Source organism: Heterocephalus glaber, unplaced genomic scaffold, assembly GCF_053883595.1.
Source record: "Heterocephalus glaber isolate CG9 unplaced genomic scaffold, H.glaber_assembly_v1.0 deba00000122, whole genome shotgun sequence".
Classification (NCBI taxonomy): domain Eukaryota; kingdom Metazoa; phylum Chordata; class Mammalia; order Rodentia; family Bathyergidae; genus Heterocephalus; species Heterocephalus glaber.
In genome coordinates this window covers 71,898,355-71,915,618 of record NW_028258138.1, presented here as the reverse complement: position 1 = coordinate 71,915,618, position 17,264 = coordinate 71,898,355, and the positions used below count along the sequence as shown (strand labels likewise).

At 34.5% G+C, this 17,264-nt stretch overlaps 1 protein-coding gene and 1 pseudogene across 1 annotated transcript in view; one reads left to right on the top strand and one right to left on the bottom strand.

The window, feature by feature from the left end:
- LOC147830481 (uncharacterized) overlaps window positions 1–17,264 on the top strand; it is an 86,563-nt gene that overhangs the window by 31,753 nt on the left and 37,546 nt on the right. The window lies entirely within an intron of this gene.
- On the bottom strand, window positions 11,561–13,519 carry LOC101720821 (septin-8 pseudogene; annotated as a pseudogene).

The window sequence follows — 17,264 nt, the reverse complement described above, 5'->3', positions numbered from 1 at the left end:
CTTAGCCTCATTATGAATGTTTTATTTCATAAAAGCCTTTAGATATTTAGAAAAATGTATTTGTAAAAAAAGTATTTTGAGCTTACATACGTTAATGTCACTTTAAATCTGAAACCAAATTATGCCCTCTGTGGCTTTCCTTGTGATGAAATTTCCTACAACATGTGCTTAAATGATAATGAATAATGAATTTTCAAAAATTATCACTAATAGCCCTTCAATTTCACAGTGAAATAGTCTCAGTGTTATTCACTTCCAAAACCAAAACCTTACAAACATAGTTTATTCTATTCATTCCTTAGAATATTATGGAAATGTCCACAGGCAATATTAACATGGTTTCCTGAATTCAGAAATGCCAGCAACCAATTATTTGCATATAATTATTGAAAATTGAAGGATTGTCCTCTAATACACTCTGAAGTATTTCTTGAGATATTTACTTTGGCATTAACTTCATTCTACATATTCACACAGAATGTTTTGCATTTATCTGATATATAGAGAGGATTTTCATGAATGTAATTTAGATAAATTGAGAGTACTATATTTACATACTTTTGCTAATACTGTTTGAAATGTTACCTACCATTGTTAATTGTATTAGAAAACCTTGTCACTGACCAATTTCAAGTAGATGTAGGTATAACATAGGATTTTAGTGTTTAATCTCACATGCTTATATCAGAGCTTGAAGTATAATGTACAAATATTCAACTCTCTCGACTCTCTTTTCATTAGACTTGTAAAAATGTATTCAATTACCTTAAAAATGTGACATAAATATCTCTCTATATTCTATTAATAATATTTTTGAACATTTTACATAATGTTCATCTCAAGATTTTTAAAATTTTTAGTCCAGTGTGTATCTATTTTGTTTATATTACCATCTTTGCTACTTTGTTCCCTGACCCTAGAACTAACAACTTTATTATGACTGTGTAGTATTTGTGCTCCTCATCAAACACAGTCTTCAAAGTCTTTAGGTATTAGACTAAAATCTTGCCTTAACATGTACTGAAGCTTCATTATAAAAGTTCCATTCTCTCTGATATTTCATCACTGTTTCATAATATAAAAATACTTTGAGAGTAAACATAAAAAGAAAAAAGCAAGATCATTACTCAAAAAATATCCATCATAATTCATTGTTCTCAGTTTCCAAAAGTATAAATTGCTTTGTAATATCATCCATATTTTAATAAGGTTATTTCTCTTTTTCATTCATTATGTTTACCTAAGTCTGGCATGTAATTACTTCCAACAACTCTCTGCTTCTATTTTACTTATCACTTTACATCTGTTAAACTCAAACTTTTTTATTATCAGTAGATGTAAGTCAGTATTTTAATATGTTTTCTAATATACTTATGCCTAAGGATGTATGTATTTACCACACAGTTTAAACAAAGATGAATTCTAGTGAGTAATGGAAGGACTCAAGTAATGTAACATTTGTTTTAGAATGAATGAGAGATAATAAAACATATTACATGAGACTTGAAAACGAATTTTAATATTTGGTTAAAAGCATAATGTAGTAAACCAAGAAATTCAGAAATCTCTGCTTAAGAAAAAAAATCAAAGCAAGAACAAATAATATCATAAAAAATTTCTGGAAACTAATGATAAAAATAAAATTACAAAAGGTATGACAGAAGAAAAGTTATATCTCACATTATGAAAAAAATATAAGAATAATCAATGATAATGGTAAAAATTTAAAAAAATTATATCATTCTTTACACAGCCTAATATTATACCTTTCAATTCCCAACCTAAAGTTCAATGTCCACGTATCACATCTTTGGAAAATAAGGTAAAATGAATTTAGTTTTTGCTGGATTAAGGAAAACATGAGTGAATATGTTAGCAGCAGATTGTACTACACGAAATAATAAGACTCTTAAGGCTGAAAAAACAGATAGGAAGCTAAAAATAGGATGTGAATAAAATTATGAGAGAAAGCTCATCTTTGTTTTTGTCCATAAGAGAAAGAAACATATGGCAACAAGTCATTTGAGAAAGAGAAGGAAACCCTAAGAGATGACTAAAGAGCAGAACAACCATTCTGCTTATAAATTCCACCCAAATCTGTGGATTTTGAACCAATGATATACTAGTAGACTGAAATCAGTTTATAGTGAGATCTGAGTGGCTCCTATTCATAGAAATAACAAAGTTTACTCCTTGACACTCAGTTAATTGCCCATAAAAACAAACATATTCAGCATTTGAGAGGAGCATAATAATACACAGAGCACCCAAATCATAAGACTTGCAATGATGAGGACTCAACCAAAATGACCCTTACTCTAGATAGGATAAGATCAGAGAGAAAAAATGAAGTTTTCAACCTTTAGAGGACCCTGACATTAGAATTATCAGCAAAAAATTTAAGGTATGCATGCTCAATGAGATGAATACAATGTAATTGTAATAAGTAAAGTGATGGAAAATATTGCAAAATATAGAATAGTTGTTTAAAGGTTGAAATTTAAGTATTCAAAAATCCAATTACTAAAATAAAGTTAGCTGAATCGATTTTCTCTCAGAATGTAGGTATCAGAGGAAAGAATTCTTTTAAAAACCAAGACATAGGAATAGTAGGAATTTTTCATTCAGAAGAAGTTGGAGACAAAACATTTTTTAAAAAATGAATATAAACTAAGAATCTGTGGAATAGTATCACAAAGTACAATATATATGCACTTGGAATATCAGTAAAAGAGGATGACTGAGAAAGGACTATAATAAAACTACTATAGGAAATATTTTCTAAGTCTAATAAAAATAGAGATGTAAATTTATAGGTAAGCTACAGAAAACTATAATGACAAAGAGGAACTTTTTGAAAGCAGCAGATTATACAGAGAGACATGTGACTGAACTGTTACAATACATGCTGACAAAAAGACAATGCTTCGTCTCAAAAGACCTTATCAGAAAAAATTCATCATTTTATCTATTAAAACAAAGAAAGAATGAAGGCAAAATTGTGAGAATTTTTAATAAAGAAAGATTAAAAAAATCCCTTTTCAAAGGGCCAGTACCCTAAGGAATGCTGATTGGATGTCTGATTAAAAAGAATTAAAACTAATGGGAAGTAGGAGCTTAAAATATGAATTCAAAGTAAGAAAACCATTTATTAGGTACAAATTTTATACCAATAAATTATTTTTTTGTAATTGAATATAGTGAACACGTCCACACATTTAAAATGTTCCAGTAATGCGACCCTTGGGTCAGCTTTTTCTTTTAGAGAATAAATTCAGTAATTCTCTTCCAAGTACCCACATAAATATGTCCAATTCTCATGTCTAAGTAATTTTAGAAAACTTTATTTAACAAATGTGAAAACTAGAATTTGTGTTAGGAGAATTTAAGTATTTTGTCTATTTTTGAGTTTATTACAGTAAGTGAAAATTAGCAAGTTTGTGTTTGCCAGTTTATTTTTCAGCACACAGATTATTGAAGTAATGTCGTAAGCAACATAGAGGTTTTGGTGTAGAGACCAGAGAGAAATAGTAGGTTACCCATGGCATTTTCCCCCCATTCTTAGGATTTAGCATTTTATGATTGTGTTGAGCCAGTGATAGACTTCTGAGTATTTGGAACAAACAAGTGCCTGCTGCTTTTACATTTGCCTTTGAAACAGAGACATGGGAGATTCATCCTCCTGCTCTGCTTCTCAGAGCTGTCTTCACACTGGAGATGCCGTCCTGGTGAGGACATGTTGGGACAGTCCAGAGCCTTAGTCACATGGGCAGTCCCTGGTGGACTTATGTGTGTATGAGGTTTCCTTTTGAATCTTCTAAAGCAACATATCCTTAAAATGTCTCTAGATAAAATGTTCAAAGTATGAAATCTGTGGCTTTTTCAAGTACACAAACAACATGTTTGTAGTTGCGGAGGTTTTGATGCATAAGTATTGATGTCTAATTGAATACATGCTTGCTTAGCTCTTAAGGTTTTGACATCATTAGAAAAACCTTTGGCTTACACTGGAGATTTTTATGAAAGCAGTTTTTCTCCTAAAACTGTTGGTTTCTTGCATTCCCTTTCAGATTAAGCACTCCAAAGCAAAGCTAGCTGCCTTTATGAAAAATATGAATAAAAAATGTGAGGAAAGTGCTTTGTTAGTTTCCCCAGGAGAATTTTCTTTTTGTCTAAGTAGACCATTATTTAACTTTCTTGTGAAATTTAAGTTTTTGATACAGAACTGGAAGTCTTTAGAGTGGGAAGAAGTCTATATGATTACTGAGATGATTGCTATTTTTGATAAATATTTATTGCACTAATCTTGAAATAACTTTTAACCATCTCAAAGAACATAGAATGCTTATTTATGAAACAATAAAGCTTCTGGCCAGAAAAAAAAAGATAAAAACAATTTTAAAGGGTTCTGTCTATGAAGTAGAAACTAATATAGTAATGGAATTAAGCTACAGTTTAATGATGTTTTAGATAGTATGTTAATCTTAATAGTGATCGTGTGTGCATTATAGCTTAAGTGAATAGGTTCAATTTCTTCCAAATTCAATTTCCTATAATAGACTTATAAAACAAGAATTAATACAGCATAGAGACCAAAGCTTGAAACAACACTGGGTATGATAGTATATCTTAAGTTAAAAATTTGAAATTATTGGATTTATAACTTCAAAGGTATTCCTTACACAGAGAAACTCTGTGATTGCAAGATATTTGATATGCCATGACATATTTTCTGAGAATTACTTGTTGTTTTAAAAATAATTGTGGTTTCTTTGTATTTCAAATTCTTTATTATGACTCAAAACCTAAACAATGAAAATATCTGTGATACTATACTAAATACTTTCCACTGAATTTTCTATCTGGACACTTAAAGAAGACAGTTGCCAATTCTTTCTCAAATGTTATCAGTAACATTTATGGCTTTAAGACAATGGGCATTTTTGCGGTTGTACTTTATTTTTGACCTTTCTTGTGAAATTGAAATTCAGTGAGAAGAAAAGCATCATTCATGGTTAAGAATTCTGCTTCCAGAGCATATTATTAGTTTAATATTACAAACTGTGATGCTTGCTGCATATTATTGAACTATTTCTTTACCTTCTCTACAATTCAAGGGCTATTATAAAATAGAGAACAAAATTATTATCTCGTGGTGCTGAGAATTAAACCCAGGGATTACACATGAAGTGCAAAGTTTCTTCCACCAAACTATATCCCCATCTCAGTAATCCTACTGAAGCAGGGAGTTTTAAGTGCTCAGTGAGGTGATATATATTCAATTCAATGACCTGCTATGTAATAAGAATGCAGGACACGTTGTTATTGTTTTAATTAGAGCACTGAATTATCTATCACTGGGTATAGGTGGTTCATCAGAGGATGCCTTATTTAGACATTAAAAGACACAGAGTAGATCCTGGGCCTGAAGCTTTCTCAAGCTGCTTTAGATTTACTAAACTGCCATCTTTTAAGTTACAACTACAACATTTGGGGGATATTCTACACTTATAAGTTTAAATTCATGTTTAGACAATGCCTTTTTCCCTGTTCCACTTTAAAATCCTTACTTTTCTTCTTTCTAGAACCCTCCGATCTTACCCATTCTCGCTTGACACCCTCATCTTCTCCAACCTAAATGTTAACAACTTTCACACTTCTAAAAGGATCTTTCTTTGTTCAACCCCTCCACTTAAAGTTTGAATTTGCTCCTTACCATCAACACAAAGACATTAATATAGTAACGAACACTTATCTACATTATTTTATCTGTTTTGAACTATTTCTAAAAGCATAGCCAGTAAAAAGAAGAAAACTGTTCATAAATTTATGTATCTCAACTTTATTTTCTGTATAGCACTTTATAGCAAAATCTCTCTAAATTTGTATATACTCACCAGCTCTAACTCTTTTCCTTCTATTTTCTCTTAAACTACCTTTAATCACACATGTATATGTAACTATTAATATTTCATATTATCAAAAATCTCACCAACTGTAAATAAATTCTAGTCTTCACAGTCAAGCAAGGAAGCATTAGGCATTAATAATTCCTCCTTTCTCATGTGTATTTCACTTAATTTAGGATACACTACTCTCCTGGTTTCCTTTTACTTTTCTTGCATGTATTTTGCTGGACTATTTTCTTCTTTCCAGTTAGTAAATAATAGAAGCTCACAAGATTAAGTTTCTGACTGTGTATGTAAGAATTTTATTGAAAGCATCTACTACAGAGAAAAATAAGATGATGTTTACAGTAAAACAAAAAATCTGCATGACTGATGGAAAGAAATGCCTTGTCACAAACCTATGCCCTATTTTAAATTCATATTAGCACCATTTTCAAATTAATAACCAAAACTAACCTGTACTTTCCCTGATATTTTCTAGTTCAACAAGCTAGACTCTAAATGCCAAAAAAGAGTAATTTCTTCATTATCTCTTTCTCCAGTAGTCTGTACATCTACCCCTTGGAAAGTCTTGTCAGCCCTGTCTGTAAACTCAGTCCTTAATATGGGCACTTCTCTATAATTCTCCATAATTTCCATGCTATCATGTTTAGTTGTGCCCAGATGCAGCAGTCTAAATAATTTATTGTCATTTCATGAACTTTAAATAAAATCATGTTACTTCTTTTGCCAAAACTTCCAGGGGATTACCCATCCCCCTGTTAACAGTGATTAAGATCCTATGTGACCTGCTTTCTGGTCATCACAAACTAATTTCTGTCCAGTAGATTTGTTAATTCTGTTCCAGTAACATTGGCCTTTCAGTTTCTCGAAATACCAAACACATTATCATCTCAAGCCATTCACACTTTCTGTTTGGCTGACTGGAAAACTTGAGTCTTAGAGATTCTTGTGAAGAATCTTAACCTTTCCTTCATTCAGGTCTTTGCTAATTTTCGATATCTTAGAAGGACTCCCATAATTACTTTCTCCAAAACAAATACCACCTACGAGGCTATATTTCTTCTATGCTGTTCTTTGCTCCTCAGAAGTCTTAGAACTTTCTAATATATTATATGGTAAGGTATGATATGAATTATTAACATGTATTAACCAAATTATTTTTCTACTGTCTATGTTCTGCTGTGATGTAAGATAGTAATATTGCTTCATTAGCTGCTATGTTGGCAATTTTTGGAACAGCACATAACAATTTTTAGAAACAGATTTTGGCTAAATGAATATGAACACCTTTCCTTACAAAGGAAATGCCAAAAGTCATGGAAAGAATTCTGATTTCATTGTAGTCAACGTTAAATAAACATTGACATATTAATTTTCTAAAATTTCAAATTAGAGAAAAGAATTGAAATATGCTGAGAACATATGATATTAAATAGACAAAAATACACTAATATTTTAGTGTCTCTTGTAAATAAAGCATTATTTATTTTACAGTTTCTTTTTTGACACTGGTCATAGCCAAGTTTGTATTCATTCTAAATAATTAAATCTGCATTATCTCTGCTTTAACAGCGTGGCTTGACTACATGCTTTCAATGATGTAAATCCCTTACCCTAGATGCTCTAACTAGTTATACAAACTGGATATTCCTGTGTCATAATGTATGTGTATGAAACGTAGAGTGTAAAATTTTACTTCTTTAATATTTTAATGTTTGGTAGTTATTTTCCTCTTTGATAGTTAATCTATTTTTTTTTTTTGATACCAGGGATCAAACTTGGGTCCTTGCACTTGGGCAGCAGGCGGCGAAACCACTGAGCTAAATCTCCTGCCCATATTTAATCTACTTTAAGGAGGAAGATGTCAAGGTGTGAAATCCTTACAAACTTTTCTGTAAACCTATTGTGTGTGCTGTTAGTGGCAATGAAAGCTGTACAAAATTATACCTGAATTATTGGAATCAGAATCAATGAACTTCTCCAAAGTGACGTAATTACCATGTTTTATTTTATTTTTATATTTTTGTTTAGTTATTACCCATGGGCTAAACAACAGTGAGAACTTAAAACCACATCCACAAATTCATTTAAGGACTTGACAATAAATGACTAACATAAAATATAGCTGTACTTAGGTTGTTCAAGGAGAATTAGACAATGGTTTATAATTCATCTATTCCTTTGGAGCCTAAAAACTATTATACACTTCTTTTCTACGTTTCTGTCACCTGATTAACATATACTTTGATGATCTGTATCCTCAAGGCTCAACATGTTTAAATTAGACTCGTCTAGTGTCCCTGTGGCAAGAATTTCTGACTTTTCTATTTTTTAAGTTATTCTGTTTCTCTAGTCAATCAAATAAAAAATTATAAATCAATTTAATTTTCCTTTTCTATCTTCATAGCAAATATTTTGCCAAGTAATATAAAATATTTGAAATTCATGTATTAGCTGTGCTTTGTTTTCTATTCTCTTGATGGTCTTATCCAATCCAAATTCTTATTTCCTTATTTCTGCAGTAAATGTACAAACCTCTAATTGCTTCCTTGCCTCTAGCTTTTCTCCAGTCCTACCTGTATACTACTGAAACACTAAAAATTAGTCTTCCTAAGGGAGAGATTTTTATTCTCTACTTCATCAATTAAAAGCATGTGAGTAAGTGAATAAAATTTAAGCTTTTGGGCCTGAGATTAAATTGCCTTAAAATTTTTAGATTTTCTTCCTCTGAATTTCTTTTCCCACTAACTGTCTTTAACTAGCAAAGCTATCAAGCGCAATATACTATTATTAGTATATTATTTCAAAAGCAGCTAAATTCAATATAATTCTTTCAATGATTATTACACTGTATTTGTAAATTAAATATCTCAAAACATGTAATTTTTTTCACTCAGATTTAACACTCTTGACATTTGGAAAATTTTACATTTCTTAGTGTTCCACTAAGTCCCTTGAATAATCTGAAAATCAAAAATTTGCAACAAGATACAAATACATGACATTAACTTAAGGGTTTGTTTTTGAATATTTTGAGTTGATTTAATGTTTGAAGAATAAATTTCTGTTAAGTAAAAGTATATATAGGACTGGGGCTGCATTGTAAAGCACTTGCCTAGCATCCACCAAGCTCTGGGTTTAATCCCCAGCACCACAAACAAATTATATACAATGGATTTGTCAAAATTAGTACATGAGAAAATATATGATAAAATAACAAATCAGTGCAATATATTTTCTGGATTGTGATCATATTAAAGTATGGACAAGAAAATACACTGTTAAAAATAGAAATATTCATAGACAAGGATATGAAATTATATTACTAAAACTTATCTAGTGCCTCATCTCAAATGTGTATACCTTAGTAAATTGATATTTCTAAACATCATTTTGTGTGCTTGTAACTTTGGGGCAAGACAAATTTGCCGAGTACAATATACTGTATTAATGCAAATAAGACAACTAAATTTCTAGAAAAATTTATTTCATCAATTGCTTTGGTTTCTAGCAAAATATAATACAGCTTTTGAAATAAAATACTAAAATAGGGTTTATATCTAGTGGGAGTTTTTTCTAATAAATTTAAGAACAAAGTTGAATGTATTTCAGATGTACATCTAAAATATAAACAAATTTTATTGGAAAATATTATATAACAAACATCACCTGGATATTATTATGTGTGAAATCTTAACAAGAAGCTAAGATCCTTAAGACAGAAATAGAGATAAAAGTAATTAGTGCTTCCTAGTGGCAGTGAAGACAATTTTATCTATTTTGATTAATAATTATTTTAACTTCCTGAATATTATAATAAAAGATTAAATTATCTTTTCTCAGCACACATGACAATATCTATGAGGTGATAACAATGTATGTCTCCTTCAAAAGTATGAAAAATGGCCAATACTTCGAAAAATGTTTGTCTCCAGATACTATTTTAGTAATCAAGCCACACACACAATGCATAAAGTCTAATAAACACTAAATAAATATTTTTTGAAATTTAGAAGGGTTATAAGGAAAATGGAATTACGTGCACAGAACCAATAATGTATACGAATAGATGGAATAAATTACTAGCATGAGTAGACCTAAGTGTTGTGGTTCACAGTGCAAGACTCCCTTCTTCTGATGTGAGTCCATCATTTTAGCATGTCTAACTTTATTACATCTTTCCCTTCTAATTACATAATTCATTTCATTGTTTTTAGTTTCATGAGCTGAAATTAATCTCTTTTCCCCTTCATATATTGTGGTAGTGATTACTACCTTTTATCTAGTTTTTTTCTTCTTCCTTGGTATCAGGTACATGGTAATTGACTTCAGATCAGGCTGTATAACTGGGTTCTAATTAGTGATATTTACTCTTTTTCTCCAAAACAGAAATTCTCAGCGTTTGTGATGGCTGTAGCTCTGTTAACCTAAGTCCTTAAATGAATCTGTGCTGATTGGGGATGACAAGAAGTACAATAAAAATTGGATCACTGCTTTTAAGCAACTGTGATTTTAGACTGTAATGCAACATGAACTAGTCAGTCCATACCTATGTGCACTGCTATGATTTACATATAAAATGTACCCTAAACTCTCACATGTTCACAAGTGGGGCTTTTCGAAGGTGATTGGCTCATGGGAGTGATATATGTACCAGAGATTCTATTAATGATTCCACAGAGGAATGTGTTGTTAGGAGGTTGGGCCTGGTAGGAGGAGTTGGGAAACTAGGGGCATGACTTGAAAGGATATATTTTCTGCCCAGTTACATCTCTGGCTCCTCTCTTGCCTCTCTGCTTCTAGGGTGCCATAAGTTGAGCAGCATTCCTCCACCATATCCTTCTACCATGCCATTTATGGCTTGGAACAAACTAACCATGGACTGAGTCCTCTAAAACTGTAAGCCAAAATAACTATTCAAGTTACAGATATCAAGTACTTTGTCCCAAACATAGGAAAGTGCCTAATACAGTACAGGCTAATAGATAATTGGTAACAGTATTCTGAAAACAAATTATCATTTGAGTTTTATTCATTTATAATTTTATCAATTTTTATTAAATATATATTATTATCCAGGTGTTAGCCATTACACAATATAAACAATGATGGCTGGGATTATTGTCTTTTTGATTCATCTATCAATCTCTAATATCTACAAAATAGGGTTTTCTGTTTTATAAATTCAATATAAATATTTTGCATGAGCCAAATCCAACTTAATGGATATCAGATAGAAAAGACATTAATAAAAATGACCTTAAATATAAAAATAAAACAATAAGTACTTTTATTATTGTTTTAAGTAAGGATAATTGTTTTACAAAGCATTGATTCTGTATAAGCTTGATTTTATTATTGCATATCAAGAAATCATAGCACTATAAAAATGTCCAAGTCATGCCTGCCTGGCAATCCCAAGGTCCTGAGATCTATCTCCAGCACCCCCCCAAAAAGGAACAAGTATAGTTTTTCCATATGTAGTAAATAAGAATATTCTTCAATGTTTTATTTTGACTCTCTTAAGAACAATTATGCCAACTAATTGTCATAATACAAATTTTGCAATTGAGAGAAAAATTAAAAGTTAACTTTATACATTTTTTTTGTCATTACATGAAGTTTATTACCCACCTCTCCCTATATATTATAGGGGTGCTCTATACATAAGAAGGGCTTAGAGGTTTTTTTTAGTTTTTAAAAACCAAGGAGTCTGTGTTACGTATGAAAATAATGGGAGAGGATATTATTTGTCTTTACACTGGTGCCAAAATAAAAATTTAGAAAAGTCTCAAAGTTATTAATGAAATTAAACTCGAGGTTAGAAAAAAAATTAAAACGAAGGGGGGGCCGGGCAAATTTTGCAGCGTGTATACCAGACCACAGGCCGCAAGGAGGGCACTGCGTGAGTCGCCATCTTGACGCCGAACAATTAGGCCTAGCACCACCGCCCGGGGCCTTCACTAGAGTGGCTTATAACTGCTCCGTCAAGGAATAGTGACACTGTAAATGGAAGACCAGCCACTGGCTCTGAAAAAAATAAACCTCGTCAGTTTTGGATTCCAGCATTCATGGCTTCTGCACGTTTGCACAGAGGGTGTGGCGGCCAGACCGAGGGCGGCCTGGGGCCGGGCAGGACGGGCCAGGGGCGAGGCAGTAAACACTGGAGGCTGCGCCCAGCTCCCAGTCAGTCCTCACGCCACGTTACGGGAGAAGGGTCACAAGGTGTAACTCAAGCAACTTAACACATGAAAGTCTAAAGTCCACTCATGACATGTAAGTCTGTGAGTGAGTTAATTCTTCCTGTCCTTGTCTTTCTTCGGGGGCTGCTGTGAGGTGGCGTGCACGGCCTGAGACTGCAGGGCCTCCACGGCCGCCTTCCTGCAGTTGAAGGCACTGGCCTCCTCTTCCAGCTCCCGGCGCTTCTCCTCTACCTTGCGCTTCTCCTCCTGGTGGATCCTCTTCAGGTGCTCAAACTTCTCGTACAGCTCCCTCTCCTTCTCCTTCAGTTCCAGCTCCGTCTCCTTCACTTTGCTGACGAACATCTGCCTCATCTCTTCCTCCTTCCTCTGCAGCTCGCTCAGGAACTCTTTCCTCTTGGCCTCGTACGTCTCTTGCAGGCTGAAGGGCTGGCTGTCGCCGTCACTGACCTGGTAGCCCATCTCCTCCAGCTTGCAGCGCTGGTAGAGCTCGTAGTGCCGACTGTGGGTCTGCTAGCAGAGGTCCTCCATGTTCACCCGGATCAGCATCTCCCGGAGCTTTACGAAGTCGCAGTGGTTCTCGTTCTCCACCTGCACCATTCCTCAAGGGTACTGCCGCGCTCGGACCAGCTTGTTGCCCACCTTCACCTCCTCGGTGCTGCCCACCACAGCGAAGGGCAGGTGTGCATTCATGACTGCGTTAATCTCTGTGACGGCCTCGTCGTCAGTGGGAAACTGGTAGATCTGGACCCCGTTGCTGACCAACTCGCCCATGATCTTGATCTTGAACTCGCGGAGCTCGCTTTTGGAGATAGTGTCAGCCTTGACAATGATGGGAATTATATTCACCTTGCTGTCCAGCTTCTTCATGGTAACCAGGTCCAAGGACTTCAGGTGGGCGTGATGAAGTAGAGGCACACATGAATCCTTGTGTCATGGTAGTCCAAGAGCGAGCGGCGGATCTTCAACTCCTCCTGCAGATAGTTTTCAAACTGTGCATCGATGTAGTCGACTATGGGCCTGTCGTCCTTATTGATTTGGTCCCCGAAGCCCACGGCGTCCACAATGGTCAGCCTGAGGTGCACGTTGCTCTCCTGGAGGTCGTAAGTCTGAGGCCGCAGGCACACGCACCCCTCGTGGTGACTGGCTTCCTCAGTCTCAAAGGTGGTGTTGAAGAGCATGTTCATCAGCGTGGACTTGCCAATGCCAGTCTTGCCCACACAGAGGATGTTGAAGCTGAAGCCCTGAGTGATGGACTTGCTGACCAGCCCACATGGCCACCCAGGGAGAGGCTCCAGGGCTCGGACTCCATACTCGAGGGCCGCTCCAGCTCGGTGGCCGCCATGCTGCTCAGGCACGGGGCGGCGGGCCGGGACGAGCCGTGCGGGACGCGCTGGCCGGCGCCGCGCTGAATGGATCCCTAACTTTATAAATTTAGTTAAAATGAAATGGTATTTTTACTTGTGCAATGTTATAATTCTGGCATACTACCAGACAGATTATATCCAGCATTATGCTGTTTCTGTTTTGAAATTTGTGTCATTTCTATTATATTAGGATACTATCCCATTAAAAAAATTCAGAAAAAGGGGCCAGGGCTTTAGCTCAGTGGTTCCACTGCCTGCCGCGCAAGTGCAAGGTCCTGAGTTCGATCCCCAGTACTGAAAAAAAAAATTCAGAAATAGAATGAGGTAAACTATACTAAATATTTCAGAAAAATTGTGGAAAGTCCTTCTAAATCACAAAATGAGACTTTAATTTAGATAGCTTCTAATGACTTATGCACATTTCATTGGACTTCAAGCGATGCTTTAATAATTTCAAATGAAGTAGAAACACAAATTCCTGCCACAAATACAGATATACTTTAATTCATTGTTGCAATTATAGAACTGGAATATGAATGCAAATTACAGAAGATAATAAAAACATATAACTTGAGTGAAAAAAATAGCTACTAAGATGATGAGAAGAAATGCCCTGTCCCAAAACCTATTGTCTCTCTGACAGCTATAAGTTCTAGTAAATGGAACTCATGGAAGCTTTAAGATCCAGGGTCATATCTCAAACACTACATATTCATAGGGGCATTCCAGTGCACAGGACGACTAAACTAGGACCGGGGACCATCAAACTTCACCATGATCACTCACATGGTGCTTCCAGGAGAATCTGTTCAACCTCATTTCTGCTACAAAGTTGGTTTGAACTCTAAAGAAGAATATATAGCTCTGAAGAGAAAAATAAGAAGCCTTAAGTATGTTGTCAACCAAAAAGTAGAGCCACAGTTAGGAGAAGGTAGAGTCATAATTGGGAAGAGGAGAGTTATAAAAGAATTGAAAAATATGCTCAATTAAATGGAGAATAGACGACCTCGGCTTCCACAATGGATGAGTAACAACATTTAAAAATGTGTTGCTTCATAAAAGCCACATGTGTACTAGTAATAATGTCTTTCAGAAATCTTAAAATTAATAAAAGGCTTTCAAAGATCTGAGGAGCATTTATTCAACCAAAATAGCTGAGTCTCTATGAACATAAAAAATGATAGCATTTTAAGTTACCACATAAATATTATTTATTTCTGTAGAGATCTGTAGTAGAACTGAAAAGTAACATCTCTGAAATTATAGTAGCCTTGCAAAACATCACACTTGCAACCCCTAGAGGAAACAGGATGGATTTGATGTAGTGCTGACTGGAAGTCATACCCTGAGAACTGTCACTTTGCCAGTAAACTGAAAATTCCACTGAAAGGGCTTTTCTTGATGTGACTTGATTTAAAATGTTTTCCATGTTAATCATCTGTTCCCTGGGAATTTGTCAAAAGCCATCAGCAGAAATTACCTAAATTATAGCTGCCCGAGAGAGTGGTAAGTATTCAGGCAAAAAAGAAGGGCAAATACAAAAGAAAAAGTCCTTAGGGGATTTTAAAGAGCTTTGACCTATTTTATATATTCTCGAGAATTATATACATTGCAAGATGATATACATGCCCAAGAAAGATGAAAGAAAGTCCCAGTTTTTAACCTCAAGTTGATGATCCTCCACAAGCAGAAAGTAAGGATTAAGTCAAAGTTTTTGATTAATTTGCTTGAATCGGTTCCATGGATTTGGACTGCCTGTCCATATACAGAATAGGGAGAGGAAGAAGACTTGTATCCTTTGAATCTGAACCTGCTTTTTGGGTCAAAAGTCATATCGAAACATATCACCTAGAATGAACCAGAATGCCTGTCATTTCCTTTAAGTACGAAGTTGTCCTTGGATATAAGATTCACCTGTCACCACCAAAATTGATCTGGGAGGCCCCTGGTAGTTGCAGAAGATTTGGATTATGTCAGTAACACTTACTGAGGAAGTGCAAAGAAAATGCACATATATACACAAAGAGAACAGGTAACAAAAGACCATCTCCACGGTGGAGCAGTGCAACAATTTGTTTCAATCCATTTATTATTGACATGAACAAAACAAACTGCCCTGCTACCAATTTTCTTCCAAAGAAAAAAGAAGTACAACGGTCCCTTTTCGGATTTACAAATATCACCAAAAGCAGAGAGACATTCATGGATTATGGCAACACTATGCATGTGCAAAGCTGACAGGTCAGACTACTTGGCCCTCTTGATATCATTGTTGTAGTGGATTGTGCAGGTTTTCCTTGGGCAAACCACTCCAGCACTCAAATATTCTCACTGGAAATAAAATAGCTCTCATTGAATGAGGAACAAGTTATATGGGTATGATGAAAGATGGTACCCAACAGCTGTTTTTCTACACTTCCTGAGTTGTTTCCTTATCTTGTAGCAAAAGGTCCTACTCATGGAGATTGGAGAAATGACTTAAAGTACAATGTGCAGAATGTGGTGATTCCAGTATACAAACAGCTGGAAGTCTTTGAGACTACTTTTCAAAAATTTAGGAGGCCAGATCAGCTATAATAAATCTTTTTATTATCCCCAGATGTCTTAGAAAGTCACTAGGATGCCAGGACATTGAATTTTATCTGCTTGCAGCCCCAAATTTCTGTGTTCATCATTGTTAGTGTGACAATTGAACCAGATTGTCAATTTCATTGTCTTAAAAGCCACCTAGGGGACTAGTAAAGCATACTTTTTAGTGTTCTAGGTGGGTCACAGACTTTGCGGTCCTGTATCTGGTCCCTGGCTCCTTTATCTCTGCTGCTATTTCCCTGCAGCAGTTCCTCCCTGCTGTCATGAAGTGAGCAGCTTTCCTTTACCATGCCCTTCCATCATGACTGTCCTGCCCTGGACCCAGCTGACCATTGACTGTATCCTCTGAAACCGTGAGCCAAGTTAAACCCTTTTTTCCTTTAGATTGTGGGTTTCAAGTAATGCATTCCTGAAACATGCCTAGGTCTTATATGCTTTGTATAAGTGTAATTGAATTATTTAGCCCAATCAACAACTCACATTAGTATAAACAGAGGAGTAGAATTCTCTTCCCCTTGTTCAATGTTTTAGTTAAAATTCCTGGAGTAAATCAAAGAAAGCTAAAGGTTGAAATTTTCCTCACAATGCATGTCAATATGAAATATTTGACACTAGAATTTTGCCTAAAATACATAGATAATTATAAAGCAATATATCTTTGTACCAAAATGAAAGAACACATACTTTTTAAATTTTTACTACAGATGTTTCTGACATTTTCAAATGTTTTTCTACTGGTACAAAATATAGTGAATGAAGTTAAACTCAGTTTACAAACATTGAACTAGAATTTTTCCAGGATCATTTCTAGAAATGATATAACATGCTTATCTTATGCTAAAAATGTTAGTTTAATTAAAGAATTAGAAGAAATAATACAAATACATTTTAGATCTCCTTTGAATTTTATCTGAATTTTTATGCAATTTACATATCTTGAGGACTGAAAAGTGTCATTCTCAGAATAAATATTTTCTGACTGTTATTTTCCTACTGCTACTCATTTTCTTCTTCCTTTCTAAGATACATGTGATTTTGTGGGGGAGACATTAAGCATAGAAACAGATTTGAATACAAACCTTTCCCTTTTAATTAATAATGGTTATATGCCATTCAAGACAATGTTATTTAACAGCAATTTCTAGGTATATTTTCTAGAAAATTGTTAGGACAGACAAAGCAGTAAATTAATATTG